The sequence below is a fragment of the Phyllobates terribilis genome, unplaced genomic scaffold (assembly GCF_046119375.1).
Source record: "Phyllobates terribilis strain yellow unplaced genomic scaffold, ASM4611937v1 Scaffold_4__5_contigs__length_816908805, whole genome shotgun sequence".
In the NCBI taxonomy this organism is placed as follows: Eukaryota; Metazoa; Chordata; class Amphibia; order Anura; family Dendrobatidae; genus Phyllobates; species Phyllobates terribilis.
This window is the reverse complement of record NW_027362764.1, coordinates 685,279,053-685,297,766: the sequence shown is the minus strand read 5'-3', so window position 1 is coordinate 685,297,766 and position 18,714 is coordinate 685,279,053. Positions and strand designations below refer to the sequence as shown.

Below are 18,714 nucleotides of genomic sequence, written 5' to 3'. Positions count from 1 at the left end.
ATCAGGTTGCAAACTGAATATATTTTTTTCTGCATCTACCTCTGAAAAAATATTGGGCTTCTAGCTGTGTGTGTGGGTCTTGTTCTATTAATCCATCTAAACTGACCTCCATCAGGTTGCAAACTGAATATAATTTTTTTCTGCATCTAGCTCTGAAAAAATATTTGGTTTTCTAGTAGTGTGTCGGACTTTCTCTACTAGTCCATCTATACTGACCTCCATCAGGTTGCAAATTAAAAATAATTTTTATCTGCATCTACAGTACCTCTGAAAAAATATTTGGGCTTCTAGCTGTGTGTGGGTCTTGTTCTATTAATCCATCTATACAGACCTCCATCAGGTTGCAAACTGAATATAATTTTTTTCTGCATCTACCTCTGAAAAAATATTGGGCTTCTAGCTGTGTGTGGGACTTGTTGTATTAGTCCATCTATACTGACCTCCATCAGGTTGAAAACTGAATATATTTTTTTCTGCATCTACCTCTGAAAAAATATTGGGCTTCTAGCTGTGTGTGGGACTTGTTCTATTAATCCATCTATACAGACCTCCATCAGGTTGCAAACTGAATATATTTTTTCTGCATCTACCTCTGAAAAAATATTGGGCTTCTAGCTGTGTGTGGGACTTGTTGTATTAGTCCATCTATACTGACCTCCATCAGGTTGCAAACTGAATATATTTTTTCTGCATCTACCTCTGAAAAAATATTGGGCTTCTAGCTGTGTGTGGGTCTTGTTCTATTAATCCATCTATACTGACCTCCATCAGGTTGCAAACTGAATATAATTTTTTTCTGCATCTAGCTCTGAAAAAATATTTGGCCTTCTAGTAGTGTGTCGGACTTTCTCTATTAGTCCATCTATACTGACCTCCATCAGGTTGCAAATTAAAAATAATTTTTATCTGCATCTACAGTACCTCTGAAAAAATATTTGGGCTTCTAGCTGTGTGTGGGACTTGTTGTATTAGTCCATCTATACTGACCTCCATCAGGTTGCAAACTGAATATAATTTTTTTCTGCATCTAGCTCTGAAAAAATATTTGGCCTTCTAGTAGTGTGTGGGACTTTCTCTGTTAGTCCATCTATACTGACCTCCATCAGGTTGCAAACTGAATATATTTTTTTCTGCATCTACCTCTGAAAAAATATTGGGCTTCTAGCTGTGTGTGGGACTTGTTGTATTAGTCCATCTATACTGACCTCCATCAGGTTGCAAATTGAATATAATTTTTTTCTGCATCTAACCCAGCCAATAGTTTTGGCCTAATACCACAGTTTGGCCACTCAGCTCTGCTCGGTTACCATCCATTGTTTTTTTGTGCAAACAACTCCAGAGTTGTGAATTAGTTAACCACCAAAATGAGTGGAAAAAGGCCTGCTGCTGGTGGAAAGGGGAATAGGCGTGTTGGGAAGGGGAAAAAAGGTTGTGTCCGTGGGGTAGGTGTTAAAGCAACAGTAACATCTGCAGAAGAAAGACCATCTTCCAGCCAAACTAAAATGTCTACTTCTTTTAGCGGACAATGTGATAAGATCCCTTTCTTACGGCCACGCCAATCGCTACAAATTCCAGATTAGGCACAAAAACAGCAGGTGCTTCAACGGATATCAAGTGCTCCTTTAAGTGGGCTCTCCTCCACATCAACTTCAACATCACAAATACTCCAGTCCTCAAAGGTGTCACCCAAATCGCACTTGCTTCCTCACAGCTCCCAAATCTCCAGCTGCCCGTCTGAGTATGAGGTAGAACAGATCGTTGAGTCTGCAGAGCTGTTTACTCATACTATAGCCTGGGAATCAGAGGTCGACTCCAGCGCTTCTGTGAATCCAGACGAGGAAATGATCTGCACTGATGCCCAGAATCTTTATGAGTCGGATCCAGGACCAGATGCAGAAGGTTCTGACCATAATGTAGACCCTCATTCCCAAACTGTAACTCCTGTTGGTGGAGACAATGAGGAAGACGATGATAAGACTCAAATACCTGATTGGAGCGACAACTTTAGTTTTTTGTCAGGGCAGGAACAGGTTAGCTCTGAAGACGACGGGTGTGATAACACACAGGGTGATGATGATGAGGTTGGAGATCCCACTTACTGTCAACCCACAGTCAGCCAAGAGATGAGGTCAGCAGAGGAGGTGGAGGAAGATGCTAGTGACGACGAGGTCAGGTTGCGCCTTCCTGGACAGAGACGTAGTACTGGAAGCACGTCAACAACTGCATCCTCAAACACAACTCTGCCTCTCACCACAAGTCGTGGTGGCTCTTCAGGTCGCATGGGTGCTAAGCCTTGCATAGCCTGGGCATTTTTTCAGATCGATAAAGATGACCCAACTCGTGTTATCTGTAACATTTGTCAGCAGAAGCTAAGTAGAGGCCAAAAAATACATAGTTTGAGTACTTCATGCATGAACCGGCACATGGACATGAAGCATAAGTTGCAGTGGGAAGCTCAGTGTGCTACAATGCGGCCTAGCCGGCCGGGCCAACCACCGTCTGCCATATCTTGTGCATCCGCGGCCTCTTCATCCTCTGTGACTGGGGGGACAGCAGTCACACCTGTTTTGGGGCGCAGACCTGCCACCTCTTTACCCGCAACAGCCAACGTGATTGGCAGGTCATCATTTTCTTTGGAGGTGGTAACACCAGCTGGTGTTGAGCGCTGTCCGACATCGATAGCACCACCTTTGGATCAAGGCAACCTAACATGTCCGCCTGCATCTTCCTCACTGACCGGCAGTTTGCCGGGGACACCCTTATCAACCCCGTCTAAGCACAATAGCCAGCCCTCGGTCCCTCAGATGTGGACAAGTAAAAGACCATTTCCTCCTAGCCATGAGAAAGCTAAGAGGTTGAATTTCACCATCTGCAAGCTCTTGGCTACAGAAATGCTGCCTTTCCGCCTGGTGGACACAGAGGATTTTCGAGACCTTATGTCCGTCGCAGTGCCCCAGTACCAGATGCCCAGTCGGCACTACTTCTCAAAGAAAGGTGTGCCTGCGCTCCACCAGCATGTCGCACACAACATCACCGCTTCTTTGAGAAACTCTGTGTGTGACAGGGTGCATTTCACCACAGACACTTGGACGAGTAGGCATGGACAGGGGCGTTACATGTCGCTGACTGGGCACTGGGTAACTATGGTGACAGCAGGACAAGGGGCTGCTGTCCAAGTCTTGCCGTCCCCACGAGTTGTATGTCAATCCTCTTTATGTCAAAGTTCCTCCACTGCTTCTGCCTCCTCAACCTCCTCTCGGTCTTCCACCTGCACCCAAAGCCTGTCTGGTCATGCCACAAGCTTTCTAACTGCGCAGAAGGGATCCTGCACACCTCCTTACTATGCTGGCAGTAGGGCTCAACGTCATCAGGCGGTTTTTACATTGAAATGTCTGGGAAATGTGAGTCACACAGCTGAGGAGTTGTGGTCAGCTCTGGAGAACCAATTTCATGAATGGTTGTCTCCACTGGACCTGAAACCAGGGAAGGCCGTGTGCGACAATGCTGCAAACCTGGGTGCGGCCCTTCGCCGGGGCAATGTCACACACGTGCCTTGTATGGCTCACGTGTTGAACCTGGTTGTCCAGCAATTTTTAGCCCACTATCCCAGTCTAGATGGCCTTCTGCAGAGGGCACGGTATCTGTGTGCTCACTTCCGCCGTTCGCATCCCGCAGCTCAGCGACTTACATCTCTACAGAAGTCGTTGGGCCTGCCACTTCACCGGCTAAAATGCGATGTGCCTACCCGGTGGAATTCAACTCTGCACATGTTGCAGCGACTGTGGCAGCACCGACAAGCCCTGGTGCAATACGTTCTGACGTATAGCCTGGGCCAACGAGATTCAGAGGTGGGGCAAATCACGCTGGAGGAGTGGTCTCAGATCAGGGACCTATGCACCCTTCTGCACAGTTTTGAAATGGCGACGAAGATGTTTAGTGCTGACGATGCCATTATCAGCATGACTATTCCGGTGATTTACATGCTGGAGCACATGTTAAACAGAATTCGGAGTCAGGTGGTGGCACAAGAGGAGGTGGAGGAAGTAGAGGAGGAGGAGTTGTATGCGGAAGGGCTAACATCTGCAAGGTCCAGACGGTCGGCAGCACCAAGGCGGCAGGCATGTGAGGGTGGGGGAGATGGTTTTACCAGGGCGCATGGTAGCAGCCAAACTAGTGAGGAAGGTGCAGGAGCCCAGGAAGAAGTGGAGGACGAACTGATGGAATACTCATCAGATGAGGGAGACCTTGATCACATTTCTGTTGTGCGAGGTTGGGGGGAGAGGACAGAGGAAGGAAGCATGATTGTTACCTCGCCACCAACACAACAGGGACTTGGTGCTCCTGGATGCGCAACACACATGAGTGCCTTCTTGCTGCACTACCTGCAACATGACCCTCGAATTGTGAGAATTAGAAATAATCCTGACTACTGGGTTGCCACACTGTTAGATCCCCGGTACAAAAGTAAATTTGCAGAAATTATTCCTGCCATAGAAAGGGATGCACGCATGCAGGAGTATCAGCAGAGACTGTTGCAGAATCTTACATGTGCTTTTCCACAAAATACCAGTGGTGCACGTAGTGAATCTCACAGTTCCAACTTGCCAACCGTGGGACCGTCAAGTGTTCAGCACTCAAACCGTAACAGAACCACAGTATCTGCTGGTAACATCAATTTTGCGGAATCATTTCACCACTTTTTTAGCCCATCCTTTGCAAGGCCACAGGAGACAAGAAGTCTGACACATAGTCAACGCCTAGAGACGATGGTACAGGAGTATCTCCAAGTAAACATTGAAGCCACGACTTTGTCACTGGACCCTTGCTCTTTTTGGGCTTCCAATCTGGATAAATGGCCGGAGCTAGCCACATACGCCTTGGAGATCTTGTCATGCCCCGCAGCCAGCGTTCTGTCTGAACGTGTGTTCAGCGCTGCTGGTGGTGTGCTGACAGATAAGCGCACGCGGCTCTCCACTGATAATGTAGACAGACTCACGTTCATAAAGATGAACAAATCATGGATCCGAAACGACTTTTCTACCCCTGTGTCATCCTGGGGAGAGTAAAAGCTTGATGATTGGTTAAAATCACCCTACCAACCGTTTTAAGCTTTCAAATTACTAATCATGTTTATCTGTATCTTGGCTGGAAAATAATTTGGGCTTTGTAGCAGTGTGCAGCACTGATCCTATTAGGCCATCTATACTAAAGCTTCACCAGATTTAAAATTAATAATAATTTTTAGCTGCATCTAGCCCGGAAAATAATTTTGGGGCTCCGAGATGCGCAAGACACATAAGTGCCTTCTTGCTGCACTACCTGCAGCATGACCCTCATATTGTCAGAATTCGAAGTAATCATGACTACTGGGTTGCCACACTCTTAGATCCCCCAAACTTTTCGATCAACCTTTTCATTTTAATAAAGACCAAAAAAATGGTCATTTTTGAAATTATAAGCATTAGCATGTTGTTAGAAACTGAAATCAAACAGTTTTCAACTCAAAACTTTATTCTAGGTGATGTTACATTTTCACATAGGACCCCTTGTTCGAAAGGAGCTTCTGAGCTCTCTCGTCCATTGAATTTGTCAGGTTTTGGATGGTTTCTGCTTCAATTGTTTTGCATGAGGACAGAATACCCTCCCAGAGCTGTTGCTTAGATGTGAACTGCCTCCCGCCATCATAGACACTCCTTTTAATGATGCTCCAAAGGTTCTGAATAGGGTACAGGTCAGGGGAGCATGGGGGTCACACCATAAGTTTGTCCCCTTTTATGCCCATATCAGCCAGAGATGCAGATGTTTTATGTGCAGCATGAAATGGTGCATTATCATGCAGAAAAATGATCTTGCTGTGAAATACACGGTTCTTCTTCTTGAACCATGGCAGGAAGTGCTGTTTGAGAAAATCCACATACATTATGGAGTTCATCTTTAGCGCCTTCAGGGATCCTAAAGGGGCCGACAATCTCTCTCCCCATGATTCCAGCCCAAAACATTACTCCACCTCCTCCTTGTTGGCGCTGTAGCCGTGTTTGCGTGGGGTGTCCATCAAACAGCCATCCTCCACTCCATCCATCTGGACCATCGAGCGCTGCACGGCACTCATCCGTGAACAAAACAGTTTTGAAATCAGTCTTCATGTAATGTTTGGCCCACTGGAGCCGTTTCTGCTTGTGTGAAGTGGATAGAGGAGGTCGACAGGATGGCGTATGCACAGCTGCAAACCTCTGAAGGACCCTGCATCTTGTTGTTCGGGGGACGTTGGAGGCACAAGCAGCTTCAAAAACTTGTCTGCTGCTATGACAAGGCTTTTTTGCCGCTGCTCTTTCAACCTGACGTAATTGCCTGTAGGAAAGAGTCCTCAATTTGCCCTTATCAGCACGCACACGTGTGTACTGTGAATCAGCTACATACTTCTTGATTGCCAAGACACTTCATCCTGATCATCGCACAATGTTGATTGTAGTCATGCCTTGACCTAAACACTCCACAATTTGTTGCTTCTCAGCAGCCGACACATCCTTTTTCTTTCCCATTTTGGCAGAAAATGTAGGCTGCTTAATAATGTGAGACAGCCTTGTTAAGTAGTCTTGCCTTTCATTGGACACACCTGCCAAACTAATTAGCACAGGTGTCTGCAATTGCTTACAGTGATATAAAGAGCCCTGACACACATCACCATCAATGAGTTTAACTGACAAACAAACAAATTCTTCCCTTATCACTCCTAAACACTTTTTGCATAATAATTTGGAGCACAGTGTACATGTGCTTTTCCACAAAACACCAGTGGTTCACGTAGTGAATCTTACAGTTCTAACTTGCCAACCGTGGTCTGTATGGAGTTGTTCAATAAAGGGCCCAAAATTAAGATAACATAGATGGGAGAGGTCTCTATGAATAGGAATTCCTAAGTATTTGATACCCTGTGAGGGCCAGACAAAGGGAAAGTTGGACTGGATGGAATCCTATATGGATTTGGGGAGGGAGACATCGAGGGCCTCAGACTTCGCTGCATTGATTTTAAAATTTGACCATGTAACAAAGTGATCTATTTCAGCCATAACAGCATGGATGGATATATGTGATTGAGTGATATATACTAGGACATCATCAGCAAATAGAGAGCACTTGTACTCGGTGCCTCCCACCTCAATCCACCTAATATTGGGGTTATGGCGAATTGATGAGAGCAGGTGCTCTGTCACTAGGATGTATAAGAGAGGGGACAGAGGACATCCCTGCCTTGTCCCATTGGTGATTGTGAAAGGTGATGAAAATGTTCTGATGCACCCCCTGGGCCTTGGGACACCCGGAGCCGGACCCTTTTTGGTGGATGCTGGTGGTTGTAGTCTTCGTGGAGGCGACCCGGTTCCGTGGCTCAGGGTGGTCAAACCAGTGGCGGAACTATTTATGTGGTTTTGATGTTTAAATGTCCGACTACGCCACCCGTGGATTGCGGTCAGAGTGAACCGCCGCTGCAGGGCAGACCGCTGAGGCTGGTGTTGTGGGTGAAGCAGAGCGTAGCATAACTCCCCACGGGAGGAGTATAGCCTCAGGGCAGTGTATGCGGAGGATGGGGGTGATGGTGCAGGGCAGCAGCAGTAACGACACGGAGTCAGTGATGCAGTCCAGGGCCTTTACTCACAGTTCTTATTATCCAGACCACGTCTGCAGGTAATGGCTGCCCACGTCGTACTGTGCTCACCAGGTGAGGGACTCAGACAACTCCCAGATAACTTTGGAGCGCTTCACAGGACCCCCTTTGTGTGTCCTTTGTCTGGCCTTTCTTACCAACCCTTCTGTCCGGCTGCCTCGGGCCTCCTCTTGGTAAACTTGGCGCCAGTTTCCCTGACCCTATGTGGTGCCTTCCTAGCGGGTGTAGCGAGGGGCTGCGCCACATAAAATGTCACAGCCTCCGGTTTCTAGCTGAGGGTCGTTTCCTACCTCCACTAGTTTCGGGGACCGGTCTCCCCCTTTGGCCTGACCCCTCCACGCAGGTGGATTCGGGCGTGCGGTGGTGACTCGCCCGTCCGCACCCCTGGGATCCCTTCATTCCTCGTTCCTGGAGCCTTCTCCGCTCCTCTTCCTTCCTTCTCCCTCTTCCAGGCCTGGGCCTCTGTTACTAGGCCCGCCTCCGGAGCAGAGCTCATGCAGAGCCCCTGCTCCCTGCCACTTCTGCTCAGACTTCTCTGCACTGAACTAAGATGGTGCCCACCTTTTATACTCCCTTCTCAATGCACCCAGGAACTGCTTCCTCCCTGCTCCTGCACTACAGGGTTCCCCTTCCTCAGTGTTCCCTCCCCCCACTCCAGCCAGGGACAGGGACTGTCGTGCCCATCTCAGAGGCATATTGGTCGCCCTGCCCCACGGCAATGTGGTGTAATGCATGCAGGTGTCGGGTCCTGATCCACACTCCATCCTTACCTGAGAGTGAGATATCACACCTCTGGGTGAGGTGCAATACCTCTGTAGCAACCGAGCCCTCAGGGTGCTACAGTTCCATTTATATTCAGCCTAGGTGACGTATTGTGATACAGGGCCGTGATTTTGGCTATAAAAGGGTCCCCTAGACCCCTACCCCAAGCTTTTTAAGAGAATCATATATGGCGTGCCAGGAGACTCTATGGAATGCTTTCTCAGCATCCAACGAGAGTATCTAATTACAAATTTTTAACTGCATCTAGCCCAGGAAATACTTTGTGCCTAGTAGCAGTGTCTGCTAGTCAGCGGATTATCCCGGCTGTTAAGCAAGCTACACCACCTGTAGTTTAGACACTTAATTTTTTCAAAGGAAATGCTTCGGGACCATCTGATACTCAGTGAAGAGCATCAGGAGGCACCCCAAGGCATAGGGGCTGGGACTGGCAGTAGGAAGCCTTGCGGTGGACAGCCAAGCTCGATCCTTATAAAAGCTTTTTAACTGCAGCAGCTTTAGTGGACGCTACTGGAGCTGGAATTACGCGGCTGCTGGCATGAGACTTGCCCTCCAATAGATCCTTGTAAATGGATTTAAAGTGTATTCATTCAAATTAGAGAGACAATTTAAATTAAAAAGCTTAGAGCTGCCTCCACCACAGGGGGTCTCGCTCGACCCACCAGCGGACAGGCACCAGTATTGGGAGAGGGGGGCTGGCCATCAGGGTTCACCGCGGCTCTGGCACAAACCCGGCGACACGGAGGTGGCACGGGCAGGAGCGGACTGGCCGTGTCGGCTTCTCACTTTTTGGATTTTAGAAGGGCATGACATGCCTATATCTGTGTCTCCCCCTCCTTTTACTCCTCCACCTCTTTTATTTTCGCATGACTATATGTACTTGTCACTTTTCCATGTGTTAGTTATGTCTTCTGAGCAGTTTGTCAGCTTTTGGACACCTTTGAAGGTGTTTTCTATGTGTTTCTATGTGTTTTTGTTTGCCTGCCATTGGTTTTAACGGTGTTCGAAGGTGTTCGACGAACAGTTCGACGAACACACGGGTGTTCGACGAACCGAACCGAACTCGAACACTACGGGGGTGGCTCAACACTAATTAGAACCAACCAATATATGTGTAAGATATTTAAATAATTCTGTTTCTGTATGAATTTGATATTTAATTTTATTTTCTTATATTTCCTTAGAGTTTTCATTCCAAAGCAGGATTTGATAAAAGAACTCTAAAATGGATTTATTTCTTTATTCACACAGGTAGTGAAAAAATTGCATTATTTTATGTGTATAACATTTTAAAATAATAACAATATATCTAGTAGAACTATAATATTTATGTAATACTTATTAATTCTTTTGTGTTACTAATATTTTCTGTGCATGAATTGTTCGTGCAAATTAAAGTAGCTTTACAGCATGACGTGTGACAGCTGCGGCCTTTGAACTTTGAGCTAATAGTATAGGATTCCATTCATTCTATTTTCAACTGATGTAACTTAAGACTGGGCAGCCAGTGAAAAAAGAATCTAAGACAAGAGTTTTTTCAAGTGTCTGAAATTCCAGTGACTTACTCTCATATTATATAATATGTACTTGGGGAATATTCAAAGAAATATAAAGATATTCAATTGATATGGCAATGCGCATTAATAAATTGGGATACAACAATTTTGGGTTAAATATATGCATATATATCTAAAACTTCATATGTGGAATGTTTGAGTTGAACAGATCTGTGAATGTCAGAGTGAAGGTGACAGATGAGTAAATCAGCAGCTGCTAAGTGTGATTGATGTGACAGAGGCCTCGTATGTTTGTATGTTTGCAAAAAAAAAAATGTTTTTTTATGTGAAGGTACAAATATATATTTAATTCTGAGGAAATTATAATACATAATTAGGTATTATCTACATATATATATTTCTATATTTCTTTAATAATTATTATTTCTTGATTTAACTAATAGTGGATAAGGGCAACCACACATCAAAATGGTTTACAAAGCAAATTTATATTTAGAATAATTTTCCACATGATAATATTCTTGAATAACTATAATATTATTTTTAATGGTTACCTAAATAGGTACACACCTCTCTTAGTCAAATCTATGCTACTCATCGATATGAAATTTATGCACAATATTTCTAGAAGAATAATTATTTTTAATTTGGTTCTGATATATACATAAATTTTATAAAATAATATTTTTGGTATTAAGGGGGAAAATGTGTTTTTGATCCTGATTACATAATCACTTTTGAGCAATACTTATTTTCCACACATTTTAATAAAGAAGAAATAATAATAAGGTACTATGGTATAATTAAGAAGGGTATTACATGCAAAGTTGCATAATTTAATATTTTTTGGTGGTACAAGGTTATGACAAATATGAAATCATCCAGATAATGGAGATATAAGGGTATTTTTTATGGAGAATATAATTACTCTGCATTTGTCATTAAAATTTAAAGGCCTTATTTTTATTTTTATTCTTATTTTTACTCTTAATTTTATTTTTCATTTTTTAAATTTTATTCTTACTTTATACTTCTTATTTTTCTATTTTTTCATTTTTTAATTCTCATTTGATTTTATTTCAGTTCAATATCTCAATTGAGAAAACACATTAATATTTAATAAAGTAATGTCTAATACAAGAGTATTGCTTCATTAAATATATATTGCTAAGGAAAAAAATGTTTACATTTTCTGAGTAAACACAACAATTCATTCATTCATTTATTCATTCATTCATTCATTCATACATTCATATATTTATTCATTTTGGTTCAGGAGTATATATTCTTTGATATTATTGGTTTAATAAAGATATAAAAACTTGTTTTTTCAAAATACACTGACACCTATGGGTTGTAAAAGGTAATTACACCTATGACATAAAAATGTTCTCTCATATGGAGAACTTGATTGATAATGAATTATCATCTATTATTGTTTATTATTCCAAACATAATTTATTTTAATATTTTGATAATAATTAGATGGATATTACTGATTGCTATGGTACGCTGTGATATTATAGGTTAGGAAAAACTGCCAGATTTGGTATCAGATTAGGGAATGAAGACTTCAATCAAGACATCGCAATTATGAATTCTATCCTAATAAAGACTTTTAATTTTTATAAATCAAAGAGATTCTCAAAAGTTACAAGAAGAAGCAACTGATATCCGGACGTCTCAGAAGGTAACAGGTGTGAATGCTGAGTGTTATAATAGACTGTGTCCATTACATACAATACAATTCACACCACTGATCACCAGGACGGCAGAGGACGGTGTTGTGTTCAAGTTTCATCACGTTCCAGTGGTTTCTTATCACCTGCAACGCTTCAATGAAAGCTGGTGAACAGGTAATACCTGGCATATGTGTCCTGTATATAAAGGACTGAGTACTGGTTATGGTGCTATATAAAGCAGGAAAGTGTCAAGTTAACCCTTGCTTTACTGACCAAAGACGTCACATCTGTTCCAAAAGTGACACGAGACCAGTGCGGACACACGGAAGATTCCAAAGACGATCCAACGTAAGTCCAGGTGACACTGCACAGATATTAAAGCTACATTTCATCCATGGACTTTGTTTTCTTATCAACTGACACACATGATCTTTCTAATAAAGAGTACAGTTTATGGACTGAACAATAATGAGCACAATTATGGACTGTACAATATCTACATGCTGTAATTTATTTCAAAGGAGTTTTCATCTAAAGACTGTGTTATAAAAGAACCAAGAAGAAGACGAGACGACGACCCGATGACATCAGATGATGACGATTGAACCCGCGATTGCTTCAATTTAGATATAGGGAAGTATAATTATACATATTAAATGAATATTAGTCACGGCTTACCATAACATGAATTCACATCATTATATAACAATAATCCGATATTGATACTATTATTACTATTATTATTATTATGGAAATCTAATGATATTGCCAAGGAAGAAGGAAAGAAAAAATGATTGATGAATGTATCTTCTTTTGAGAATTTTCAGTTAAAGACCTTTTATTCTCAAAAAGGGGGAAATGTTAAATGGATAATTATGGAAAATTAATTTGGAATGTTAATTGATAATCATTTTTCTGAGTTCTATGCCTCAGCCATCGTGTCTAGTTGACTTGCGCTATTTGTGTGTGTATTTTTGGTTCACTACCATATGTAGAACAGGTGTCCATACGACTGGCTATAAAAGCCCATGGTACAGAAAGGGGGGGCTCTCTTGCTCTGCCCACCCCACAAGACACAGAATCTTCATGCTGAGAAGCAGATGACATGTAGGCCTGGACACATGCTGGACAAAGACATGATTTACCAGCCAGGATCCAAGGAAAGATGGGTGAATCTCAGCAATTAAACAATTAAGCTAATTATGGACAAATGGACAATTACTTTATAACTAATTATTGTGTGTACCTGCTGCAATCTGATTCTTTTTAATGGACAATCCAAGAATAAATAGATACATTTTTTTATAAGAATATCGTGATATTGATACTTTGAGAAGTCCTCAGTAGAAAAAAATAATACAGGAAGAGTATTATTATACAGTCTCCCAGCCAAGTACTAACCAGGCCTGACCCTGCTTAGTTTCCGAGATCAGATGAGATCAGGCATGTTCAGGGTGATGTGGCCGTAGGCAGAGACACGCCTCTCACTTGCTGCTGAAGGCTAAACCCTTCATCGCGGTAATGTGACAGAAAGAGAAAGTTGGACCCGTAACTTGGGGGCGGAGCGAGACGTCCAGGGGTGAATGAAGGAAGAGGGTGAGATGGTTGCCAGTGATTTTGAGCTGCTCTTCAGGGGGGAGGGTCATGTTGCCTGCAAAGGTCTGCTTAGGGTTAGCGGTGGTTGCCTCCAGCCACGCGGGAGACGCTGGTCCTGGTGAAAAGGAGCCTAGTATTAAAAGTAAAGAAGCAACAATGCTGGAGGCCCACGGTGATCAGAAGGATGCTGGTATTTTGCAGAGATGAAATAGCGCAAGAGAGAAAGCAAATGAAAAAATGAAAAGAGAATGAATGTGTGCACTTGTGAAAGGGAATGGAAAAAAGGCATAGAAGAGAGTGCCCCCTGCTGGTGGAAGGAAGGAAAAAGTAAAAGCCTACAGCACCTGGTATTCCCAGGCAGTCTCCTATCCAAGTACTAACCAGGCCCAACCCTGCTTCGCTTCCAAGATCAGACAAGATCGGGCGTGTTTAGGGTGGTGTGGCCGTAGGCAGAGACAAGCCTCTCACTTGCTGCTTTTCTACTTTGAAGTCTGGTTGCCGGATGCCCTTTCCAGTGTTCAGCAAGACCAGGTCCTTTTGTGCTTTCCCTTCTCTTCAATTTTTTTGCTGGCTTCCTTAAAAGGTCTTGTAGACACAATGCCCCACTCAGAGCCGCTGAGCTCACTGATCGGCTGCAGCGCTGTCGACGGAACGTCAGCTTCACGGCCAATGCCACAGGCCGGGAGCAGAGGCGAGACTCACCGGTAGACCCGGGTAGGGTGAGTAGAGCGCGGTTAGTTGCTTTCTAATAGCTTGCAGCCGGGGATTAACTTTTAATGAAAGGGAACAAACACTTTGACTGTCTGCAGCGCGCCACACCTAGGAAGCGCACTCTCACACACAAGCCAGCATTCACACGTGCTCGCACGTGACAACACCCCCTATCTGCCTCTAAAACCTCTCGGTCACTATGCGTCAGACTCTTCTGCCTGTTTTATGATTTCAGGGCCCTAGCAGAAATCACCCCCCCCCTCTCCAATTCCTTCCGCACCTTCCTTGCCTTCCTTGCACTGAGGTTAGCTCTTTGTCAGCCGTCTGGCTTGGTTACACAAGCTTCTTTGCAGAGAAACATGTTACTTCTGCTGGCCCTCGCTAGGCGGCCGGCATCCAAAACCTTCCCTGGGCACCTGCTGAAAGCCTGGCCCCTTCACGGCCCCGGGTGCTTTTAACGCCATCATTTCCACTCGGCGAGCTGCGGAGTCAATAAGCACTCCTAGCCGTGGCAAGGAGCTCGGTGTCATGCCTGCGTGAAGGCGCCGGGGTAGCGTACTTAGCTGCCAACTGTCTCAGAGGCCTTGGGGCTGCCATCATCTAAGTTACTTAAGGTCGGTGTCCGGCAAGGCGCCGTTCCATGCTAGCCGAGCTGGGCAGTAGGGCAAAACGTCATCAAAATGGTCTACAGCACCCAGTGTTCCCCCATCCAAGTACTGTCTGAGCCCAGCCCTGCTTTGCTTCCGAGATCAGACGAGATCGGGCGTATCCAAGGTGGTATGGCCAGTAGATGCTGCTCGATCCATCGCCCGGCCAGCCTTTCTCAGGATCGCTTGATGGCGAGCAATCTGGCCGTGATGGTGCGGGCTCCGAAGGGTCCATGCAAAGTCTGTGCCGTCCCGACAGTTGTGGTTTGTTTAACAGTGATTCACCCACCGCATCAGGTGTCTTCAAAAATGTCTCAGCGCAGGGTCTTCTGCAGGCTAAACCCTTCATCGCGGTAATGTGACAGAAAGAGTAAGCTGGACCCGTAACTTGGGGGCGGAGCAAGACGTCCAGGGGTGAATGAAGGAAGAGGGTGAGATGGTTGCCAGTGACTTTGAGCTGCTCTTCAGGGGGGAGGGTCGTGTTGCCTGCAAAGGTCTTCTGCTTGGGGTTACCGGTGGTTGCCTCCAGCCACCCGGGAGACCCTGGTCCTGGTGAAAAGGAGCCTAGTATTAAAAGTAAATAAGCAACAATGCTGGAGGCCCACGGTGATCAGAAGGATGCTGATATTTTGCAGAGATGAAATAGCGCAAGAGAGAAAGCAAATGAAAAAAAGAAAAGAGAATGAATGTGTGCACTTGTGAAAGGGAATGGAAAAAAGGCATAGAAGAGAGTGCCCCCTGCTGGTGGAAGGAAGGAAAAAGCAAAAACTTACAGCACATGGTATTCCCAGGTGGTCTCCGAACCAAGTACTAACCAGGCCTGACCCTGCTTAGCTTCCAAGATCAGACAAGATTGGGCGTGTTCAGGGTGGTGTGGCCGTAGGCAGAGACAAGCTTCTCACTTGCTGTTTTTCTACTTTGAAGGCACAGACAAGCCTCTCACTTGCTGCTTGTCTACTTTGAAGGCTGGCTGCCGGATGCCCTTTCCAGTGCTCAGCAAGACCAGGTCCTTTTGTGCTTTCCCTTCTCTTCAATTTTTTTGCTGGCTCCCTTAAAATGTCGTGTAAACACAACGCCCCACTCAGAGCCGCTGAGCTCACTGATCGGCTGCAGCGCTGTCGACGGAACGTCAGCTTCACAGCCAATGCCACAGGCCGGGAGCAGAGGCGAGACTCACCGGTAGACCCGGGTAGGGTGAGTAGAGCGCGGTTTGTTGCTTTCTAGTAGCCTGCAGCCGGGGATTAACTTTTAATGAAAGGGAACAATCCCTTTGACTGTCTGCAGCGCGCCACACCTAGGAAGCGCACTCTCACACACAAGCCAGCATGCACACGTGCTCGCACGTGACAACACCCCCTATCTGCCCCTACAACCTCTACGTCACCATGCGTCAGACTCTCCTGCCTGTTTTATGATTTCAGGGCCCTAACAGGAATCACCACCCCCTCCCCAATTCCTTCTGCACCTTCCTTGCACTGAGGTTAGCTCTTTGGCAGCCGTCTGGCTTGGTTACACAAGCTTCTTTGCAGAGAAACATGTTACTTCTGCTGGCCCTCGCTAGGCGGCCGGCATTCAAAACCTTCCCTGGGCACCTGCTGAAAGCCTGGCCCCTTCACGGCCCCGGGTGCTTTTAACGCCATCATTTCCACACGGCGAGCTGCCGAGTCAATAAACACTCCTAGCTGTGACAAGGAGCTCGGTGTCAGGCCTGCGTGAAGGGCGGTGGGGTAGCGTACTTAGCTGCCAACTGGCTCAGAGGCCTTGGGGCTTCCATCATCTAAGTTACTTAAGGTCGGTGTCCGGCAATGCGCCGTTCCATGCTAGCCGAGCTGGGCAGTAGGGCAAAACGTCATTAAAATGGTCTACAGCAACCGGTATTCCCAAGAGATCTCCCATTCAAGTACTGTCCGAGCCCAGCCCTGATTTGCTTCCGAGATCATACGAGATCGGGCGTATCCAAGGTGGTATGGCCAGTAAATGCTGCTCAACCCTTCGCCCGGCCAGCCTTTCTCAGGATCGCTTGATGGCGAGCAATCTGGCCGTGACGGAGCAAGCTCCGAAGGGTCCATGCAAAGGCTGTGCCGTCCCTACAGGTGTGGTTTGTTTAGCAGTGATTCACCCGCCGCATCAGGTGTCTTCAAAAATTGCTCGGCGCAGGGTCTCCTGCAGGCTAAACTCTTCATCGCGGTAATGTGACAGAAAGAGCAAGCTGGACTCGTAACTGGGGGGCGGAGCGAGATGTCCAGGGGTGAATGAAGGAAGAGGGTGAGATGGTTGCCAGTGACTTTGAGCTGCTCTTCAGGGGGGAGGGTCGTGTTGCCTGCAAAAGTCTTCTGCTTGGGGTTATCGGTTGTTGCCTCCAGCCACCCGGGAGACGCTGGTCCAGGTGAAAAGGAGCCTAGTATTAAAAGTAAATAAGCAACAATGCTGGAGGCCCACGGTGATCAGAAGGATGCTGGTATTTTGCAGAGATGAAATAGCGCAAGAGAGAAAGCAAATGAAAAAAAGAAAAGAGAATGAATGTGTGCACTTGTGAAAGGGAATGGAAAAAAGGATAGAAGAGAGTGCCCCCTGCTGGTGGAAGGAAGTATAAAGCAAAAGCCTACAGCACCTGGTATTCCCAGGCAGTTGACCATCCAAGTACTAACCAGGCCCAACCCTGCTTAGCTTCCGAGATCAGACGAGATCGGGTGGGTTTAGGGTGGTGTGGCAGTAGGCAGAGACAAGCCTCTCACTTGCTGCTTTTCTACTTTGAAGTCTGACTGCCGGATGCCCTTTCCAGTGCTCAGCAAGACCAGGTCCTTTTGTGCTTTCCCTTCTCTTCAATTTTTTTGCTGGCTTCCTTAAAAGGTCTTGTAGACAGAAGGCCCCACTCAGAGCCGCTGAGCTCACTGATCGGCTGCAGCGCTGTCGACGGAACGTCAGCTTCACGGCCAATGCCACAGGCCGGGAGCAGAGGCGCGACTCACTGGTAGACCCGGGTAGGGTCAACTCCAAATTTAAATGAGGAAAAATTTGCTGAAATTATACAAAATCATGCCAAAATATGATGTCAAAATCCATGCCTGTAGAAATTCAGAGACATTTGATAAATTCTCTGATAAGTTTGATTTATCCAATGAGGAGAGGAATCAATTATTTTAAATATGGATTCCTGTGACATTGTCCAGACGTTTACATTTAATGCCCTGTGAAAATGACTCTCCTAATGGATGGGAAAATGATTCGGACAGATTAAGATATTTGATTTATTGTGTCACAAAGGATTTTCCCAACATAGAAGATCTGCAGAAACTAAGGATTGGTAGGAAGGAATGTACATATACATTCATGTCCATATTTGAACGGTTGTACAAAGCTCTCATCAAAAATGGAAAAGTACAACATATGATAACAACTTTTGTACAAAAATTCAAATTCCTAAATTCAGTTTCCCAAGTTATGGCATCACAAAAAAATTATTTGAATGTGCGCAGATGCTGGATTCTGTTAGAAAACATGAGAATCGTGAAAAGAAAATAAATCAAGCTAAATTTATAAAACCAGGAAAGGTAAAATCTTACCAAAAGCCAATATCAAACTCTCCTAGACTGAGTCATCCCCATAGTGAACTCTATCAAATACGCAGAAGATTTCATATATGTTATAAGCCATATCAGCCAGTGCAAAGATCCATCTCTCCACAGAATGAGTTAATTCTCAGTCAGAACTGTGATTCTCTAAAAAGGAAAATGGCTGAAACTGATGGACAGAGACAGGTGAGACGACCAACTCACAGTGACGTCATGGAATGTGGACAGAAGAACAGGCAGTTCTCTGAGGTTTTTAAGGATAGAAAAATGTCTTTCCTAAATAGGGCGTTCCTGGAGATATTTGAGAGAGACAGAAGATTTGGTTTAGGTAGTGGCTAAGGAAAAACTGTAATTATAATGTTGTATCAAAATGTAATACAATGTCTCAATATTTATTTATAATCTTATACAGTAAATTGTAGTTACATAGTTTCTAATAGTTCATATATACAGTGCCTACAAGTAGTATTCAACCCCCTGCAGATTTAGCTGGTTTGATAAGATGCAAATAAGTTAGAGCCTTCAAACTGCAAACGAGAGTAGGTTTTA

General features: G+C 45.0%; 2 non-coding genes and 3 pseudogenes across 2 annotated transcripts; all 5 read right to left on the bottom strand.

The window, feature by feature from the left end:
• Positions 1–13,567: 13,567 nt before the first annotated feature.
• LOC141266897 (5S ribosomal RNA) lies at positions 13,568–13,686 on the bottom strand. The gene has a single exon (XR_012320917.1). It is a non-coding gene; the product is annotated as a 5S ribosomal RNA (ribosomal RNA).
• Positions 13,687–14,628: 942 nt separating this feature from the next.
• LOC141270287 (5S ribosomal RNA) lies at positions 14,629–14,738 on the bottom strand (annotated as a pseudogene).
• Positions 14,739–15,359: 621 nt separating this feature from the next.
• Positions 15,360–15,478, bottom strand: LOC141269367 (5S ribosomal RNA; annotated as a pseudogene).
• Positions 15,479–16,452: 974 nt separating this feature from the next.
• On the bottom strand, positions 16,453–16,572 carry LOC141269784 (5S ribosomal RNA; annotated as a pseudogene).
• Positions 16,573–17,192: 620 nt separating this feature from the next.
• Positions 17,193–17,311, bottom strand: LOC141266976 (5S ribosomal RNA). Its single transcript, XR_012320995.1, has one exon. It is a non-coding gene; the product is annotated as a 5S ribosomal RNA (ribosomal RNA).
• Between the last annotated feature and the right edge of the window lie 1,403 nt (positions 17,312–18,714).